The sequence below is a fragment of the Notechis scutatus genome, chromosome 1 (genome assembly GCF_049901735.1).
Source record: "Notechis scutatus isolate UNSWTSFEM ecotype Mainland chromosome 1, rNotScu1.2, whole genome shotgun sequence".
NCBI lineage: Eukaryota > Metazoa > Chordata > Lepidosauria > Squamata > Elapidae > Notechis > Notechis scutatus.
This window is the reverse complement of record NC_142009.1, coordinates 53074198-53094712: the sequence shown is the minus strand read 5'-3', so window position 1 is coordinate 53094712 and position 20515 is coordinate 53074198. Positions and strand designations below refer to the sequence as shown.

General features: G+C 36.0%; 1 long non-coding RNA gene across 1 annotated transcript; it reads left to right on the top strand.

The window, feature by feature from the left end:
- The first annotated feature begins 1576 nt into the window (after nucleotides 1–1576).
- LOC148132801 (uncharacterized) lies at nucleotides 1577–11907 on the top strand. The gene is made up of 5 exons (XR_015749337.1): nucleotides 1577–2210; nucleotides 3536–4086; nucleotides 7826–7875; nucleotides 9316–9478; nucleotides 10293–11907. It is a non-coding gene; the product is annotated as an uncharacterized LOC148132801 (long non-coding RNA).
- Nucleotides 11908–20515: the final 8608 nt, after the last annotated feature.

Below are 20515 nucleotides of genomic sequence, written 5' to 3'. Positions count from 1 at the left end.
TGCTTTAAGGCAATGTGGGAAAAAATTTCCTGCCGCTGCAGAAGGAATTATTTTTTGCTTGTCATAGGAATAGTTATGTGCTTGAAATGTCTTAAACCAGGCATATACAACCCTGCAGGCCTAAACAGCAAGTAATGCGGCCCCACAAGATTTATACAAAATAAAGGAAGTTTGTTATTTATATACATTAACCACATTATATTTATATTATGTACTATATAATTTATATGTGGCACAAGACAATTCCCCTTCACTCAATATGGTCCAGGGAAGATAAGTTGGACATACATGTCCAAGACCATGTCAGCACTATGCCAGCTATTTTATCTTGCATCAAATCCAAGTTCAGTGAGAGTCCCTAAAAGAGGACTTGTCTGGGCTGGAGTATCCAAAAAAAAAAAAAAAAGTAGATGGCAACATATGCACTATTCAACTTCCACTATTCAGCTATGATGGTTGTTTTTCACTCAAAGCACCTTTACTTTTAAAACCCATAGACATTGAAAAATATTTCATCGGCAATTAAAATTGTGTTAGCAAGATTCTTTTTTTCAATTAATATTTGCAAGCACGTGAGCTACGAAATTGCAGCAAGATATCAGCCAGCCATTAAAAATTTTAAAATTTCATTTTGTGTGTCATTGGAGTATTCCTTTATATTAAAGACATAGAAAAGGGCCTTAACATGCTCAGAGGTATTCAGAATCAACTTGTCAACTTGGGACTATGGAACCCTAACTATACTATGAGGAAGGAGCGCAAAGCTGGTAGACATATAAATATTGCTGAAGTATGACTCTTAACTTTCCCCAGTAATTGTCATGTACAATAGGTTGGAGCTATTGCAATTTGAAATTCAGGAACACCATTGGGCCACAGTTTCATGGAATGTAATGTGGAGAGAAAGAGGGCTGCAAGAGATGCATAAATCAATAAGACCACCAAAGGATAAAAAGGTTCCTAATTTTCTCCATATTACGGTATTCTCTATTTGCTTTCCCTGGGCATTGGCAGGTGGGCTTGCAACGCAAGTAAAAATAGTGCAGAGCTTTGATCATGTTACTGCAGCTGCTGTCTTAATTATCTGAACTTGTCCCCAACATGCAGATAATGTTGCATCTTGTCTTTTTTGGACAAAGAATTAAGGTGGTCTTCTCCTGGGATCAACTTTTTATTCTAGCTTATAAACCTGGTATTTTCTACAGATCTTTTATAGTAACCAAGTAGTAACCAAGTATCATTTTGTTTAGTGTCTTGAGCTAAGCCAAGGTTGGCTTGGTGACTAACTGGCTATGAGAGATTAAGCCAGTTTTAATTCTCACAACACAGGTGACATTTTGTTTCTTTCTTTCATTATTTTTTATCCCACCTTTTTTTTTCTTCAACTCAAAGCAACATACATACCTTAGTGGTCCAACTTCCTATTTTTCTGACAACAACAACTTTATGGGTTAGGTTGGACTGAGTGAGTTTGACTGACCCAATGTCATCTAGCCTAAATTTCTTGCCTAAAAGAGACTAGAAGTCAGGGTTTCTAGGCCAGCATGTTATCTCTACACCAAGCCAGCTGTTAGCTGTAAATACTTGGGAACTCTAACATTACTACTACTACTGCTACCAACAATATATTTAAAGGTTTAGCATTAATTGTGCTAGATGAACTATGGGCTATGAGATATTTTTGTGGAAAATGTACGTTTTGGAGGAAATACGATTATCATTTTGTTCTTCTGCTTAGAATTACATAGTAATTAAGATCCTGTTTCATATTTATATGAACTGGGAGAGATCATGCACTGGTTTCAGATGAGGCATCAGCAATATGCCAGTGATATGTCATTGTATATTTTACCTTGGGTTAAATGGGGGATGCAGTAGAAGTCCTGATCCATTGCTGGAAAGCTATCCTGGTCCAAATAGGGAGAAACATGCTCATCTCAAACAAGACTGAGCAGCTATTCATTCAGAAGTCTTCTGATTACATGATTTTATTATCTTTGGCTTTCTGTGTGCTCACCAATGAAGAGCAGACTCACAATGTGGGGTTTTTCTAGATATAGACTCCTGCCAATTGTAGTCCACCAACCCAATTTCAGTGAAGTGGTAGAATGCCTTATTACAGACTCCACTTACTGAAAGATATGATGAGAGGACCCTAAAAGTAGATAGTCTCTGAGGGTTAGCATTTTGACAGCAGCTTGTTCTGCAAGGCAAGTGACTGCTTTTCCACGTTTTTTTGAATGGTTGGCTGTTCAGGTAATCTAACGGGTGTGGAGTTGCTGGCCCCAGATGTCTGAACTGTTTATTGAAATGTCATTTCTTAGGTTTTATTGGATTTGTTATTATTTACTTTGGCTATGTCACGAGTGCTATTAGTGTGCTACTTAACAATCCTTCAAAATGAAGATGTTTATAAATTTAATAAGCAAACAAAACAACAAACAAAATAGCAGTACAATTGGAATCAAGGAAAATCATTAAGGTGCAATGGGTAGAATGGTGGATTAGAACCAGAGAAACTGAGATTCAAATTCGGACACTACAAGCCACAAGGAAGAGAGGGAAAAATCTTACCAAATCGTAGTTTTGATAGTGCATTCTAATGTCAAAATCTTGTACTCCTAAATTGCATGTTGAAGTGCTTATGAAAAGCACTAGGAAGAGAAAGCTGTTTCAAAGAACCATGATTCATAACAGAACACATCATCTACACTGAACAATTTAACATCGTTTTAAAAATGAACATATAGTATGAGCTCTAAAAGTCCAGTTCTGCCATCTATTTTCTATGAGTTACCTCCCTTATCTGCAGGAGTGGGATTCAAATTTTTTAACAACTGGTTCTGTGGGCATGGCTTAGTTGGTGGGTGTGGCTTGGTGGTCATGTGACTGGCTGGGTGTGGCCAATTCAATATCACTCACATTGAGGTGCGCATCTCCTCACCTGGCCTCTCATAACTGTGGGGATGCTCCAAAAGTCATAAGTGTGAAAAGTGGCATGTCACTTTTTTCAGTGCCATTGTAACTTTGAATGGTCATTTCACACAAGCAAAGTACCAGCAAAGGAGGAAAAAAAAAACATCCAGAGATGTTCCTGCGACAGGAAGTCAAGTCCTGCCAAGAATGTAATAAGGGTTAACAGAGAGGCAGTTTCTGTAAGCAACACCAGAATGTTTCCTTCCTGCCTTCCTTACAGGATTAGGCCAGTAATTTCTTCTAACAACCGGTTCTCCGAATTGCTTAGAATGTTAACAACCGGTTCTAGCGAATAGGTGCGAACTGGTAGAATCCCACCCCTGCTTATCTGTCATGCTGTTTGTTTTTTTGGATTACAGTAATGTAGGATCACACTATGATCTCTGGCCATTAGTATATCAGGGCGCTCCAGAATACAATATATTTACAGCCCCCAGAATCTTTAAATGTAAATTGTGTTAACTATTTAATTATTCCATTTATTGTTATGATGTATGCTGAATTCTGTTAAATATAGGCTTTGTCCTGGCTGTGCTCGTATTTTAGTCTTATTCTGCAGACCAGCCATGTCATTAATGAGTGAACTATAGCTTGAAGAAAGTTATACATTCCTCCATGATGGTTTCACACTACACAGCAAGTTCCTGGAATTTCTCTGTGGCAGATTGCTCTAACTTTGGCATCCTTCAGATACTTGGATTTCCTGAACAATAGAGATACGGCTGAGAATTCATGGACTGAATTATGGGAGGGTTATATTTATGTAGCATTTACAAACAGGGCCACTAGGCCATAGTGTATTGAGGTCCTTATAGAATTTAGTATCTTTACATGTGCAAAACATCCAGAGAACATCACTTGATCTGCTCTTTTTTTTAAAAAACTGATTTTCTCAGCTGACATGGCTGCTTTTGTGGTAATCTATTCTTTTGACCAGACCTGGGGGTTAAAGTTCTGCCAGATATTCTAGCAGTCACCAACACAAGACCTGCCAGGAGCATGAGTGCTGGCAATCACACACTGAAAACCATACCCTGAGTCAAAAAGAATAAGTAGCTGGCCAGAATTCACAAAGAGGGCTTGTAGCTGACATCCTTTCTGGTGCCATATGTAAGTACTGAATATAGAATTTCCACTTGGTTATTTCCTCAGCACTTTGCTATCCCAGCATGAAACATGCTATTAGAAACAAAGTTTATTGCAGCCTTGCAAAAATTTGAGCTGGTGTCAAGTTATAGTAATACGGTGTTCCGGGAACTTCTTGGAGGAACGTTAATGTTTCAGAGAAAACTCCACTGGGAATTCTTCTGTTACTGGATTGAAAGGCAACACTGTGTACAAAGAGCTGAAAGTAAAAAATGGATGGTTGAACCAACTGCTAGGCTTCCCGACTGAAAGAGGTCTGTTTGCTTAAGCAGAGAAAACCTTGGCTTCAAAAGGAAAAAAAGAAAAGAAGGCTCAGATGCCCATGGCAGTTTTGGCTTATACCCATCACATGAGATAAAGCATAAAAAAGACATTAATTGGTCATGATCTTTTAACAGGAGGAAAAAGTTATGATTCTGGTCAAATCTGGAGGTGAAATATAGTGATATGTTTGTGTGTCTTGCCCTCGCACTCCCCTAAATTACCTTTTAATAATATTCCTAATTCTGCAACAAACTTTAGCTATAGCATAAAGACTCTTCCAAAGAGAAGAGGACCACAAAGTATCTCTCTGTAACAGAGAAAATGAAATAAAAAAACCTCACTATATATTTGCCATTCACCAGTATTAGTTGTTATGGTGCTTCAGATGAACCTTGACTCCAAGTCTACATGTACAGGTCCATGCAATTTTCTTGATAATATTTTCAGGAATGGTTTCTTCCTAGAGCTGAGAAATAATTACTGGACCATGAATACTCAGTTCATCTCCTCACTCCTAGCCTAACATCTTTAATCACTGCAGAAAACTGGCTGTCACGAAGCAATTGTTACATGAATTAAAAATCAGCAGTGATGTTCCTGTTTTGCAATTAGCACATATATGTCTAACTCTCCTACAGATGCAGGTTCTTTTCTATCATTTTTTTTTCTAGTTTTGCCTGGAACTAGATGTATGGCACATTTAAAATTCTCTGCCCCTTGAAATCTGATGAAGATTACTGCTCTCCCATAAAATGAAAGATTTACTATGGAATTTGTTGCTAGTTTTTTCCTAGCTCAGATGTGAGCCTTCCGGAATAGCAAATAAAGCATCTATCCAATTAGCTATATTGCTGGAGTATATAACTATCAAATTGGGGGGAAAAAGTAATATAGGGATCTAATGTAACAACATTGGATGATTTATCTTAATATAATATTTCTACCAACTTGGAACCCCAAAACAAATCAAGTGAGTTAAAAAAGAAATCTCACCATTCTGACGAAAAAGAAAAGAGAAACAAAACAATATTAGTGGCAACCACAGAACCATCAAGTATAGAAAATGCAATGTGTAAAGAAATTCTTGACTTCTTTTGTCCTATCCATTTACTGGCAATGAGGCACATATATGTTAGGATGCTTTACCTAATATAGTGAACATCAAGCACACTGATGTTTCAGCATAATTTCTCTTTTAAAAATGAAGTGTTTCTTTAGGATATTTGATGATCTCATGCTCTCAGTTGGTCTCAGATTCATCTTGTAGGTATCCTAATCACAGAAACTTGTTTATATTATACAGCTGACTTCATGGGGGTGAAGAGAGAAAGAGAGAGAAGAAAGTCATGAATCAAGAATAGATATTCCCCTGATTTTCTACTCCAGCAAATTAGGATCAGGCAATAGAATACCTATGGCTGCACTAAAGCATGACAAATGCTTTCAATGCTTCTGAAAGTCTACCTATCCAACTGAGCAGAAGATAGAGCACTGTCCAAAGCATGGAAGAAAGTGAACAATTAGTATTTTTATAGTAAATAGTATGATTGTGAGAGAACAATAGCATGGATAGAATATGAATGAAGAAGATAAAATGGAAAAGAAAGAAAAATAGGGTGGAATCAGAGGTGGTATTCAGCAGGTTCTGACTAGTTCTGGAGAACTGGTAGCAGAAATTTTGAGTAGCTCAGAGAACCGGCAAATGCCACCTCTGACTGGAGATTTTACAGTCTCCTTCCCCTGCCATGCTCACCAAGCCACGCCTATAGAACCGTAGTAAACAATTTTGAATCCCAACACTGGGTGGAATAGAGTACTTTATTTGGCCAAGTGTGATTAGATACACAAGGAATTTGTTTCTGGTGCAGAAGCTCTTAAAGTACATGGAAAACAACAGAATAATCATTGATAATAATAACACCAATAAGAGGGGAAAGTAAAGGAGATAATAAGAAAGATAATAATACTACAGCCATACTACATGGATAAATATATATAGATCATACAACATGTTCTGGGACAATTCAACAAATACAAAAGTTAAATTAATTTTGATGGAACCATGGCCAATAATAATGAAATGAAGAAAAACAATCCAGAAATACAATGCAAATGTGGTCACCAATAATGAAAGTAACAGAATGAAACACTTAATACAGCATTGAATTGTCCCATGGTGAGTTCTCCCACCAGAGAGTTGGCCACAGAAAGTTGTCCTGTGGTGAGTTAGCTGTTGTGAATTGACCATGGTGAGTTGGCTGCAGAGTTGTCCTATATCTCTCAAATGAGGTCAGTGAGCATTGTATTACCTGCAAATTTCAGCACTTTAACGGAGGGATCCTTAGAGATGCAGTCATTGGTATAATCAGAGGAGTAATGGAGGGAGCACACACCTTTGAGGGGTGCCTGTGCTAGTAATCTGGGTACCAGATGTAATTTTCTCTAGCTTCTCCTGTTCTTCTTATCTGTCAAAAACTAATAATCTACCTACAAGTATGGACAGGCACAGAGAGCCAAATCAGTTTAGAAAGAAGAATTTCTGGAATGATGCTTTGAATGCCAAGCTAAAGTCTACAAAAAGGACCTGCGCATAGGTCCCTGGGGATTCAAAATGTTGCAACATGTAGTGCATATTGACAACATCATCTGTCAATGTATTTGCTCAGTAGGCAAACTTTTCTGAAACTCATTCATTGACTTCATCAGGACTTCAAGCAGGTTTTTTTAAAATTTTTTGCATGTCCCTCAATTTGGATCAATCAAATGCATTGGGTGATGCTTTTAGAATTTTAATTCAGAAGTTATTCTTCCAAACAGATTTTCCGAAATACAGAGTCTTTCAGCAATATTAGAGTTCTATCTCACCAGTAAGCATGACCAGTGATGTGTGACTTGGATGATGATGGATGTTGTAAAACAACATATCTAAATGGAGCCAAGTTTTAAAAAAACAATCTGCAGATCCAACTGTTCTTTAATTCCTCAATTTCTGTTTTGATATGCTCTACAGTTATCCTACAAAGTTCTTAAAAATATGGTGATTATAAAATGTTCTTTGCCTTAATAACTATTTGAATAGCCATATATCTAATAACAGAAGAATTCACAGATCAGTAAACTAATTTATTCATGCTGCTACTAGGGAATTAACAATATTACACATATACTGATTGTGATTTCCATGGAACTATTATTATTAGCTACTCTGAGAGGAATGAACTAAGGAGTGAAATCTGAATTATTTTAGGTGAGAAAGAGAAAAAAGCTTTAATTCTTACATATGATTTTGGAAATTTTTGCATCATAACATTAAAGACAAATTGGATAACATTGGCAGCTACAGTCAAATATCAGATGGTGTTCAGATGCCTAGGAAATAAAAAACATATGTGGATCCGGAGTATTATGAGACAAGGAAAGATGTTACTTTTCTTTACAGTCACTCCATCTGATGTACTGGTTAAGCTTTACTGGCAATTCATCATCAAGGTTGTACTGGTTAAGCTTGACTGGCAATTCATCATCAAGGTTAGTTATAAATTCCGATATTCAATGTAGAGTTTTGAGAATTGTTTAAAAATATTTGTACTGCGCTTACTTCAAAACTTCTGGATTTGGTAGACACAGGCTATTCACAGATACTATCACTAAAAATGGAGAGAAGTCATATAAGAACAGAGAGAATAAAAAATAAATAAATCACAACCTGCTTTGCCCCATAGGTATTCTTGATTTATTCACAATTTTCCTCATCACAAGAAGTTTCATAGGCTAGATGCCATAAGAAAGAAGCCCCCTTCCAAAATGTCCTGAATCTGTATTTTTGCCATAATGCATCAGGGACAGAAATCGAGAAATCAAAAGAAAAGTTGAGAAATTACTGTAAATGATAGTTCTCTTGCTGGAAAGTGTAGCTGTTTATTTCTGCCAATAGGGAAAGTTTAGGGATAAAATTCAGGAGTGATGAAAAGTACTGATGAGGAAAGGTTTTCATCATAGACATCTCATGACCATGAAGCTACATAAATTGTATTGTATTGACTATCATCCCTGTATTAAATGAAAGTTTAAAAAAGGAAGGAGAGAGTGGGGTGGACAGACAGACAGATAGAGACAGAGACTTGCATTAATAGCACCAGTGTTTTCTGGTGCTTTTATTTTTTTAAATAAAAGAGATTCATAAATAGAGATATATAGAGAAGGTACAATACTATAGAGCAAAGTATCAGTTTTCAGTATTGTCTTGATAAAGTTATATTTGGATCATATATATATCTAGAAGGCTTTTCCAGGAAATAATGGTGGGTGATTTCAGCACAACATTTTGTTTGGCGGCATGGCCACAGCTTAGGAAAAAAAAAAGATAAAAGTGATAGGGATTAATATAGAAGAATTTTGGAGTTCAGTGTGGAAGATGGAGAACATCCTCACTCAGTTGGCTTATTAATTGGATTCCTTGTGACTATACGAGTAGCACATTAAACATTTTGCAAAAGCGCCCAAATATGCTCACACCATTCCTGATATGTCCATTGGCAACAAGTGGTTGTCTATCACTTTTTAAAATATGTCTACATTAGTGGACTAATTATATATACATGTAGATAATTAATTGCATATTTAACCTACTATGGCTAAAATTGGCAAAATACTTAATATAAATACCATAATATAAAACAATAGCTTGTAAAACATAGTAAAACACTATGTTCTTATGACTGAATAAGTGAGTTATTCAAGAAAAAAGGAAGAACACAAGCATGTCAAAAAAAAAAAAGCCTATATAATTGGCTTCTTTTCCTTGGCAAAATATTCACTTGTGTGTCTGTGTCTCTGTGTGTGTATATGTGTGTGTTGTTATTGTTTCAACATGTTTTATTTTTTAACTTTCTGCTTCTCTGTTTTCTGTCTTTCTTCATGTGTTACTAGGGAGTTCACATTATTCCCTTCATATATATGGCATAAAAATGATAAGGAGAATAACACGTACTGTTTACTTTCACTGCTGAAACATCCAATGCATTTGGAAGATATCAGAAGAGTTCTATGTACATGTGAATGCATCCTCATTTGACATCCTTGCCTAACTAAGGTATTCCTTTCATCCTAACAAGCTTTATACATTCAAGACTATGCACAAAAAAAAAAACAGTCTTGCATTTCCATACATGCCAGTTCTCTCTCTATATCAATTTGCTGGCTAGGGAATTCTGGGAGTTGAAGTCCAGGCATCTTAAAGTTACCAAGATTAAGGAACTCTGCTCTTTTAGGAATCAAAGCTATCAAAATGGCTTCCTATGTTCCATTCTATGATTAAGAAAGCAACATCCTTTAGATTACATAGAACCTGGCATTTGAATTTTTTGAATGTTTATATTTTTTTTCTTTCCTAATTTATCAATGATGTGAGGTAAGAATTTGAGTTGATTTTGCAAATGAGAAAAAGCTGCCTACAGGTTACAGGTAAGGCTTATGAGGAAATATGAGATATGTTGCTGTGTTTCTGTTCTTACACATACAATATACATCCAGTGTAGATAGTTGAATAACACAAGCTCCAGGTATTCTGAATCAGTCCATAACAATAATAACCTCAAATAATAATAACTGTTGGAAGTGACTGTTTTGAAAATTATTTGAAACAAAGATTTAAAACTTGTGTGTAGCAACCTTTTCAGCAGGAATGGGGAAGAAATAAAGGTTATACAAATAAAGATTCTGAGATGCCAAGCAAAAACACTGAAATTTCAAAACATTTGGGCATCTCACAGCTTTTGGCCACTAAAAGTTATTTTAAAACATGCTGCTCCCTGTCAGTTTACTATAGCTTCTTAAAGTAGTTCCAAAACTATAGATGTAAGAAGTAAGAAATATATATATTTCTATTCTTTGTTTTTCTTTCCTAGAGGCTGAAAGAAGGTTGTCCAGAATCCAGTGATCAAAAAATTATGGTTTCAGAAGCTACTGAGTGTCATGGCACTTTTTGAAATATGTGATTCCAGTAGTTTTTATTAATAGTAAAAGTAACTGTTTTACATACAACATACAGTTTCTGCAACATTATTACGGCATTGCCTATATTGTACTTAATCTGAACAATTTTGCTAGAGTCACTAAATCAGGAGATGTACAATTTCATCTGTGATTTTCCATAGTATTTGATATACATGAAATATGTTTAATTTTGGATTTGTTTTCATAGCCTGCTCTCTAATGGTTCATTCAGTTCTTTTTATAAGAATTCTAGTTTTCAACCACTGCTGTCAAATTTTGATCTGATTTTCCTTCAATGTCATATATAAGTTGATTATGATTATTATATGTCATATACAGCAATGATAATAAGTGACTGACTGATTGGCTAACAAACTATATACATATATATAAATATATATACATATAGATAAACATATACATACATACATGTTTACTTATTTTATTGCTATGTCACATTTCTATTCATTCCAAACACTCTCTAAAATCACAGCTGTTAACTTTAGATCCATGGAGGCTTAGGAGCCAAATTTGTCTTTACACTTGATTTGCTTTGAGTTACTTCATGCCATTATCCTACAGTTTTAATGCTGTGATTCCAATCTTTGAACGCTGTGAAACATTTAATTTTTTTTAATGATCACTCCCTTGGAGTGTGAATGCTCTATTGTGACACAATGTAGTGTCTTCCTTGCCAAAGGACATATTTCATCCATGTCCCAGGAAACAATTTCTGAGCCATTTAATGGCTATTCACATCTGTGAAAGGGAATGAATCCAGGCTAAAGTATACATCTGGGAAGATGTTATTTGTGCAGTGCTAAAGGATGTGTGCCTTTCAGTGTAATGAAACTTTGGGTAACGAAAAGGCCATTGGAATGACATCATTTGAAAAGTCAGAACTTTATAAACTAAGAGGAAGATATAATGAGTAATTTGGATTGTATTAGCCACACCTTTTTTTGGTTTAGAAAATAAAATAAGCTGTGTAAATAACCTATTCATCACCAAATCTACTGACAGAATTATGATATCCTTATTTTCAAACAAATAGCTAAGAAATGTATATAACATATGAAAGAAGAAACATATGAAGAATAGTTGCAGGAATTGGGTTTGGCTAGTCTAGAGAAAAGGATTAGGGGTGATATTACAACGGTATTCTAGTATTTGAGGGGCTGCCACAAAGAAGAGGGGGTCAAGTTATTTTCCAAAGTACCAGAGGACAGGACAAGAAACAATGGGTGGAAACTAATCAAAGAGGGAAGCAACCTGAAATTAAGGAGAAACTTCCTAACAGTGAGGACAATTAACTAGTGGAACAGCTTGCCTTCAGAAGCTGTAGGTGCTTCATCACTGGAGGTTTTAAAGAAAAGACTGGACAGACATCCATCTCAAAATGGCATAGGATCTCCTGTTTGAGCAGGGGGTTGGACTAGAAGACATCTAAGATCCATTCTATTCTGATTAATTAATATATGTAGCTGTGGATTGTTCATGACAAGCCCAATAAAATGAGCATACACCAAGGCTTAGTAGCTATGCTTAGTAGCTATGCATGTACCATTTGTGAATTCTGAATTTCAAACAGTATAAATTAGGACTTTTAAAGAGAAGACATCCATTGCCAGAACAGATGGGATTGTTGAGTTATGTAGAACTTTGATGGCAGAAAATGAAAGGTGATATGATGAAACTTGAAGATGTGTCATCCATCTTACATTGGTAAAGACATTATACCAACAGAACTTTTCTACTTAGGTAATGTTTCTACAGCGTCATCCATCTGCCTACTGTAGTTCAATGTAATTTAGATTTATTTGGGGAATGATGGATGAGAAGTTCTGCCTTAATGCTATTGCAACTTATTTGCAATATATATTGATAATAAATGACTCACATTCACACATAATTGGACACATTAGTGACACAGTGCATTGAGATGTGTGGGACAACAACTTGCAATGTGATCTGGATTTTTTTTTGAAAGGAAATTGATAAAATCCTCTGTATTATTTTCCCCTGGCTGCTCTGAGCAGCCAAATATGTTGATTTTTTTTTTTAAGGAAGGGGATACAAATGCCCACCATTCTTTCTGAGGAAAGATTTGTTGAGAACATGGTGCTGGTGTCATCTACAAAATCCAGGAAGAAGTAGTTTCTATTTATTTCCATTTATCCTTGGTAGTTGGGAATGGATCAGAAATGACATTGATTGCTCTTATGGATGTCCTGTGACAGGATTGGTTAGATCTTTTAGTAGTGTCCAACACTATCACCATGTCTTTCCAGGCTGCTGTAAAGATTATCAGAAATCCAGAAATCAATTTCTGCTTAGAAATCCAGAAACAGTAAAGTTTCTCTGTAAAGCTCTCCTGGTTGTGTTTGCCACCTGACTTTTCAACTGAAGTTGTGAATCTAGGAGCATCCTCAGATTGCCACCTTCAGGATAGTATAATCCAGTGATGGCTAACCTATGACACGCGTGTCGCTCGTGACACGCCGAGGCACTTTGACTGACATGCCTGTTGGTGTGGGGAAAACCTGCACATTTAGAGGCTGCCTGTGCTCTGCTCCAATCCCTGCTCCCTGCTTGTTGCGTGGAGGCGTGGTGTCACCACTGCCGCAAGATCTTTGCAGCAGAGAACCAGTTTTAACTGCCATAAACTGAGGTTTGTCAGTTTCATTACCTCAGGTACAGGAGGAAAGGAGATCCATGAGGTTCACAGCCCTGTAAGGTGGCCTTCCGATCCCTACATCCTGCACCTGCAGCCCTGAGACCAGGGAGACGAGTTTCACAGCCCTGTGTGATCACCCCAGCCCAGTCCGTCATAAACCAAATTATTGATATTTCTTGAAGTGACACACGACCCGAGGAAGGCTACACTTTTTCCCGATTTTCAACACACCAAGCTGAAAAGGTTAGCCATCACTGGTATAATCCCATGTAGACTTCCTGATGGAAATAACCTAGAAGCAACTTCAACAAACAGCAACTCTATCTTTCTGGAACTCAATTGAATTGAAGAAGCAATAATAATAAAGGGAAGAAGCAATATTTTGAAATCCCCTAACATTTTAAAGCTAAAGAAAAAAAGTTATATAATCTTCAATCTTCTCACCATGGAAAATGACGAGTCCTGATTCCATGGAATCCATTTCCCTAAACACATAGCTCCTCGTATAAGGAAAATAGCTGTTGTTTTGTCCTGTATACTTTTTTTCTCCCTTTTAATATCCAGGCCAGTCTAGCTCCCCAAATTGTAGTTTAATATATGTATCCTTCATTATCCCAGTGATCATCCAACTTCTGAGCTGAACCTGATTCTAAATCTTTTTAACTACAATTTCTATCCCTGCAAAAATGGTATTTAAAAAAAAAATCTGAAGTCATCGCAGGAGACTATTTGTAAATGACTGCACTAACAACATGAACTATGCATTTCTACTCATATTGCAAGGTATTGATTATTTTTATTTTATTTGCTTTAGAAAGAACATTGATGCATCCTGGGATATAAGTTTGTGAATGATTGCTTTTGTTAAATATAAAGTCGTTATATCCCTTGGTTGGGAGAAAACAGTCTTTCTTTTAGAATGGCCCCACATTCCCTTCACCATCCTTAATATTAATATGATTACATTTCTAGGGACCTAGGATTTTCATTTACAGGAGCCAAGTCTTAACAGTGCTGTAGGGGGAATGAAGGAATCTATATGACAAATCTTGTACTACAAGTTTTTGTGGTTAACCAGGAAACGTGCTATGAGTCAATCCTTTGGAAAGAGTTTAGTAATTAAAGACAAACGCTATGACATAATCATTTACACATAGCAGAAAGATTTTTAGATTAAATCTGCCCTGACCCCATTGCTCAGCAAGTGTTATCTAGTTTTCCAGAGAGTCGCTCATTTATTTACGTTCTAATTTAGTCCACATGTTTTATTATAAACAAGAGTTTGCCTTTGCTCCATGGAACCTGCTCCAGAGTCCAGACCAATTGTTGATAATTAGCTCAGTTGACCTAGATCTGTTCCAGTGAAGAAATCTATAAAATAACAGCTCTGAGAGAAAGCTCTCTCCAACAACTAAACCTGTATTCTTTCTGAAAGTGAAGTTACTCAGCATGCATTATTCCAGATAAACAAAACTGAAATTAAGCTCTTCTTTTTAATAAGACCAATTGTTTCATCATCTCGTTATATTTTACTGGTCTTTGAACATGAACTTTATGCTTTTAATGGCTGAAAATTTGCTGTTACATCACAGGCCTAGAAGAAAATAAAGTTGTTTAATCTCAGAATAGTTAAAATGCTAAACATCCAGATAGTTCATAAATCTGGGTTGTTTTGACACATCTGACATAGACTAAAGAGGATATTTTCCAACAATCAAATCTGTTAATAGGAATTGTAGGGGGTTTCTCTGAGATGATTATAAAGCAGTATTTTTAATGGATATAATTTAGAAAACCTAAAATTAGAAGGAACTTTTGAACTTCATTATTGTAACTTTTAAACTCAATGCAGAATAACCCTTACACTCATGGCTGGCCTTTGACAAATATGGTTCATTTGTTATTAAAAATGACATGTTTGATTAACTTCCCTTTTGTCATGCAAGATTCTGGGATGCATTTTTCTCCTGTCTTCTCAGAAAACCAACTTTTCAAACACATTCTAGGTTGTCCTGGAATAGAAAAATATTTCATATTCCTGTTTTCTATGCTTGTTCAATCTCAAGGAGCACTATACCTTCACAGGAAACCTGTAGCTTATCCATTAGTTATCTCATCCCAAATATGATTTGAAATAAGAAAATAGAACCCTTTAGTGCTTTGTTTTCATATACAATCCTCACCTACCTGCCTGATATTACCTTGAAGGTATCCTATCTATTCTGCAAGGTAAATTTTGAATATGAATAAGAGGAGAGAGGAAAAAAATGCATGCACTATATATATTGACAGTAATAGTAAATCTAAGTGCAGCAGTGTATGACTTTTATTTATATTATATTTGTAAGTATTGAAGATGGAAATTTAGGTGATGAACCCTAAATTTATTCTGCCATGATCTCAGAAACCTTTTTCTGAGACCTTTTCTCAGAAACTGCCAGGCACATAAGACTAGGTCCATATGTGAAGATCCAGTTAGACCGATTTATTGCTAAAAAGCATATGCATAGGAATCTTCTCAATAGTTGGAATGCTTAGAATTATATAAGAGTCAACAGATTTTTTTGGGGGGGGGTGATTGAACTTAGTCAACTTGTGCCTAGGTAGGAAATCCAGGCTGATCCCTCTTTTAACTCTGCCCCTCATCCATATTCTGCCTCTCCTTCTCCTATGCAAACAGTTTTTTTTTTTTTTACCAGATCAGATTCTTTGCTTATGTAAATGCTACTGGCTCTCCTTCCACAGGCTCTATTATATATATCCCTCCTGATCAGAAAATTGAATCTGGGATTTTCTGTGTGAAAAAAGCAAGGCCTCTAATAATGAATTATGTTTCTCCTCATAGCCAAGTACTTGACTTTAGCAACATGTTTGTACAGGATAATTCATCAGCCATGCCAATATATTATTTTTCTTGCTCCAAAAAGAATGCACTTAGTAGACCAAGGAGGATTAGTCAAAGTATAGAATGATGCCTACTTAAAATATTTTCCCCTTTTTCTGATTCCCTCAAGTCAATCTTGATTACTGGCCTAGATAAGTTCATGAAGTTTTCCTGGCAACATTTTGCAGAAGCGGTTTGCCATTGCCTTCTTCTTGGGGCTGAGAGGGATTGGACAAAGTCTCCCAGCTGGCTTTGTGTCTAAGGCAGAACTAGAACTCTTGTAGTTTCTAGTCTGGTGTCTCTGACTGTTACACCAAGCAAAGGTAAATATTGGTTCTGAAAAAGTTATACATTACAACTATTGTCTTTCATTTTCAAAAATAGATTCAACTATAGTATAATATTTTTCATTCCATCCAACAGTCAAGCAATAAAAGGGTTTTGACATAGATCTTATTAGAAGTGCATTTAAATCCATGTGGGAATGAACAGAAGCAGTTATCTTCTTCCCTTCCCCAAATAATCTGACTCATTAAAAAAAATGAAGCTGTTAGGTCTTGCTATTCTTGTTTCATAGAAAAAGCATATTTGTGTTTAATGTGGTGTGAGATTTTCCACCAAGCTAATTTCTTCTTTGCAGCATCTCTTACACTGGCCGTCACCTATACAAATGTACTGAAATTATGACTCCCTGAAGTATTACAAAGGTTTTGAAGAGAATATTGTGTTGCTTTTAAGTAATATAGGGCTACTTTGCAGAGAAGTAAGAAATCTGGGAACCCTTGGTCTCCTCCCAAGGCCCCTCCCTCTTCACATTGCCCCTCCAACCCCAACCCACCCATCGCAAGCATCCTGACTCTTCCCTCACTGCTCCTCCCAGCTGCCTCACCCTGGCTGATCTGCTGTGTGGGACAATTAGTTGCGCATCTCAGCAGCCACTACACATACCAAGTGGTGGACCTTTCCTTCCTATCTGACTCGGTGCGCAGAGAGGGTGCTAGGTGGCGCAGGCAGTGGCCTCAGGCGCTGGGCCTTTTCAAAAGACTGCTGTAGGATGTAGTGGTTGCTCTGTGAGGCAACTGGCCAATCAACTCTACCAAGCATGCCTTCTTGAGGTCGTACACTGTTTTGCCAACCCCAAAAGGGAGGGTACTGGGCTCCATCCTGCCTTGCCATGGCCACCCACTGGCCACTACTGTGCCACCTCCACTATAAATGTAAATGGCCAAATTTTCATTTTTTACACGGACAGAATTTCCTTTTGGCTTATAGAAACAAATTTCATGTTTATTGCTTAAGGCAAATGTCAGTGTCAATGTCTTTTAGTTTCTAGAAGAACAATGCATGTGTGCCAAAATAACTGAAACTAAGGTAACACCAATTAAATTCTCAGTTGTCTTGTTTAAAATATGTATCTGCTTAGGCCTAAATCAAATATATTTTTTACCATTAGCAGTTATTTGGATGCTTATATATAGTGCAATCTAGAGCTCTTCTATTTCTGGCCATATTTATCTTTTCCGTAAATCTGTCAAGACTTAAGATTTACAAGGTAATCAGCTTCAAACAATCTGTAGAGGATGCCCATTGCATCAGGGATTGCCTTTTTGGTTCATGGAATAACTCAACTCTTGTAGAGATTACAGATTCAAGCTGTCTGAAGGCAGGTTATCTGCTGAAATACTTATTCTGCTTTATGAGGATGAATCCGGAGTGCATTATGTAATGCATAATAAAATTAAGGGGTGGGGGAAGAGGAAGGGAGCTGAGCTACAGGAAAAGATAACACGGTAAAATAAGCTCCAAATGACTTCACTATTCAGTAATGGCTCCTACCAAATAAGATCCCTGAAATTTTATCTTTCAAAACCAAGATTGTGTTAATGCTCTAAAATTAAATCTCTTGTGAAGTTATCTGGAATTTCTCAACAAGTTTAAAAGGGGGATTATTTTTTCATCCGAGGTCATGCCTCAAGAATTTGTAGGAATTCCGCCTGGAAAGTAATAATCAGTGGAAACTGGCAGTCAAAGTTAATTTATATTACTCTTCCAGATAAAAATTCCTTCCATCTTAGACCTGCATTTCAGAAGAAAAAGGGAAAGAAAAAGAAAAGATTATTATCACACAGGAGAGAATAGATCCATACAAAAATAGAAGAGAATGACTTAAGAGAATATGCTCTATTTGTGGCATTTAAAATACAATTACATAAAGAACAGTCCTTCTAAAATGTTTGAGTAATGAATAGATTGGTATGGGAGAGTGAACAGTAAGTGGGGGGAGAGAATGAGTCCTATAACATTATAAAAATAAAGTTATTTACAACTGTACAATGTAAGGTTTACAAACTCTAGACCTGAAGTAGTGAAATTATTTGAGTGTGTTGCAATGGCAAAAAGCCTTTTTGCTAACTAAAAGTTGATCATATATACACACACATATATTATTTACTTCTGAATATGTAATGGCATTTGCAACTTCATTCTTGAAGCCAGATATAAATTAATGAATAAAATTGGAAGATTTGTCCATTCAGTAAGTTTTCTTATCTTGCAATTTCTTCTGTCACGAAACACCAGCTAAATATCCCCAAATTCCAAAAGGTTTCCAGACATCCACCAAATATGGACAATCTGTCTTCATGTTACTTTGGGAAGATCCCAGTTCTTGCCTTTCCTGTTACAGTTCACAATTCTGTACATCACACATCCCTGCTATCTAGGCCAATATCAGATTCCGAGAGATAGGGAAGGCCTACTATATCATTTATTGTTAAGATCTTTATGCAGGCAGTTTCAATAGATTCTGAAACCCTGCATTATTTTTGCTAGCATCACTTTTTCCAAATTCAGAATCAAGGTGATAAGGGTCGCTATAATGTCAATGAATTCTTTTGGCAGAGATAATACATTGTAACATTCAGTAATATTTTCCAATGATATTTTATAGCAACTAATCTTGCTACATTGCTGACTTTAGACAGTGTTAGTGGAGGTCACATCTAATTTCTTAAGCTGTTGGTGATGTCATGAGTTGCCACCAGTACACTTCCAGTTGAAGTTGATTTTAAAGAATAACATTGCCAAAGTTGCAACTACTTAGAAAACCATTGTGGACTCCAACAAAGTATTTATCTAAGATTTTGGTTATTTGCCTCTAAATTATTCAACCTGGAACTGGTGATCAAAATGAGACTTGTACAAAATTCAGTTCTGTTATGGATTCCCCTCCCCCTTAAAAGCTAAAATGGCATAATTTTTTCATTCTAGTTTTTAATACTATGAAACACAAAAATAAATTCATTAAAGTTACATTATACTGCAGCAACATTAAGTAAATAAAATGATAGATGAATCACACCTGCCTCAAAGCTTCTACAGATTATTTTGTATTATATATCTCAATTTATAATTCTGTGAATTTGTATATACAGATATGCATACATAATAAATAGGCGGGTACACATAAAACACATTTATATTGTATCATTTATTGCTAAGATAAATGATACACACACACACACACACACAAACAAACAAATACACAGAGACATATAGAGAGAGGTAGAATTACTAAATATATAAAAGTTATCTAGATTGAAAGGTATATACCAAAGTGTGTGAAAGTCTCTTCTTAGAAATGTGGCTGGTCTTGATAATCAAAACATATCTGTGGGACTAGATCAATTAACACTAAAATTTACTTTTAGCAGCTATATGTTTTTCAACAACTCCAGAGTTACACATAAAGACTTAGTGATATAAAATACTTACCCTAGTAGATATATTCTCCCTTTTATCCCATCCAAGACGGAATGACTCTTTTAAGATTATGTCTGTAATGACAAATGAACTTTATTCCATTTAAAGTGAATCCAGATCTTCCAAACTGGGAGTCTGAACTCACTGTTGCCTTTTCTTTTTCTTAGTTTTTGCAAATAAAGACCATAAAATTGAGTGATTAAGGCATGCCAAGAGCATATACTGCATATCATAGCAAACAAATCCTAGAAAACCAATCATGAATACAGTATCTTAGCAATAAACTCCAGGTTCAGAAACTGAACAATTCTTATTCATTCATCTATGAGTAGCCAACAAGTTTATGATACCCAGAGATTGGGTAGAATTGTAACTCGAATAGAAGAGCTACTGCAAAATCCTTGATCTATACAATAGAGCTAAAAACTAAAATGCCTTGCTACTCAGGATCATAGTTGGCAGTATTCACACTATTTGCTATGCCAAAAACTAAACAAATCATGTTACTAACATGCTACTGGAGTAACAGTCTGTTTCAGGATAAGGCAGATTTCTTGTTCTTAGAAAACATGACATCATTTGGGTGTTTTAATGAACAATTGGGGTATTGCCTTGTTAAGATTACAAATGTATTGATGACTGGATGTCTACATAACTTAAAAATTAATTTATAAAACCCAGGTTCATGCAACTAAGTAATAATATGGTTTACTTAGTTTTGGCTTAAAATGTTGCATGAATCCAGTAATTGTGATTTGTTAATCATTCTTTAAGATTTAGTAAAAGGTATTGATTGACAAATTATGGTTCAG